Source organism: Panthera pardus, unplaced genomic scaffold (assembly GCF_024362965.1).
Source record: "Panthera pardus isolate Hobbes unplaced genomic scaffold, ASM2436296v1 HiC_scaffold_21, whole genome shotgun sequence".
Taxonomy (NCBI): Eukaryota; Metazoa; Chordata; class Mammalia; order Carnivora; family Felidae; genus Panthera; species Panthera pardus.
The window spans coordinates 47,308,432-47,309,676 of record NW_026526777.1 but is presented as its reverse complement, the minus strand read 5'-3'; the positions used below and the strand labels follow the sequence as shown (position 1 = coordinate 47,309,676).

Sequence of the window (1,245 nt, the reverse complement as noted above, 5' to 3'; positions counted from 1 at the left end):
GAGACAGAGACAGAGTGAAAGTTGGGGGAGGGCAGAGAGAGAGAGGGAGACACAGAATCTGAAGCAGGTTCCAGGCTCTGAGCTGTCAGCACAGAGCCCGATGTGGGGGTTGAACTCACAAACCGTGAGATCATGACCTGAGCCAAAGCTGAATGCTTCACTGACTGAGCCACCCAGGCACCCCATTCTTACATTTTTTAAATGTTTATTTCTTCTTGAGAGAGAGAGAGAGAGAGAGAAAGAGAGAGAGAGAAGTGGGGGAGGGACAGAGTGAGGGGGACAGAGGATCTGAAGCAGACTCTACGCTGACAGCAGAGAGCCTGATAGGGGACAAAAATCTGGAAGCTTCACAAATCTGCATGTCACCCTTGTGCAGCAGCCAGGCTAATCTTCGTATGGTTTCAGTTTTTAGTATATGTGCTGCCGAGGCGAGCGCCTTCCATTTTTATAGGAAAGTCCAGGAAACTTCTTATATGTAAATGATTATAGTTAATTTTATATTTCGTTTTGATAAGATACTTACTAATTGTAACAAACAGGTTTTTTTCTTTTTATGAGATGTAGGAGGCTAAAAGTCTTTCCCCTCATTAACTTCTCAGGTTATCTAAAATTCCAAGCTCCAGACATATGTGCCCATGTCTCTGTTTGATATCTCCACCGATGTCTTAAAGATGCTTCAGACTCAATATGACCCACATTAAAACCATAACCTTTGTCTCATACCTGGTCCTCTCCTGGTGTCAACTCTTTCAGTGAATAGCATGTACACATCATTGTCACCCTTGACATCTTATCCGATTATAAGGAAAGAGGCCCATCACTAGGTCCATTGATAACACTTTTAAAATATCTTTAAATCTATACACATCTCTCTCTCTCTCTTTCTCCTCATTGTCACCACTCCTAATTCAAATACCAAGGTCTCTTACACTAATCTCTTGATCTAATTTTCCTGTACAACCCTTGCTCCCTGCCCCTAATTCTCACACACAGGAGACGATGTGAGCCAAGTAAAATATAAGTCTCATCACGTTCTCTTTCTTCTTAAGAGTCTTTAAAGCTTATACAGTGCTCTTAAGATAAAGAAGAGAATCTTTAACATGTCCTATGAAGCTCTGACTGATATAACCTCAGATCACCTCAGCCCCAGCCTCCTTGCCTGCTTTCTTCCTCACTCTTTATTCAAGCTTCCTGGCTTCTTTCCAATTCTTCTTTCCAATACCTTGATCCTCACCATAGGGCCTT

The 1,245-nt window shown here is 42.3% G+C and overlaps 1 non-coding gene across 1 annotated transcript; it reads right to left on the bottom strand.

Moving 5' to 3' along the window:
• Nucleotides 1-332: 332 nt before the first annotated feature.
• Nucleotides 333-436, bottom strand: LOC128778917 (U6 spliceosomal RNA). The gene has a single exon (XR_008424779.1). It is a non-coding gene; the product is annotated as a U6 spliceosomal RNA (small nuclear RNA).
• Nucleotides 437-1,245: the final 809 nt, after the last annotated feature.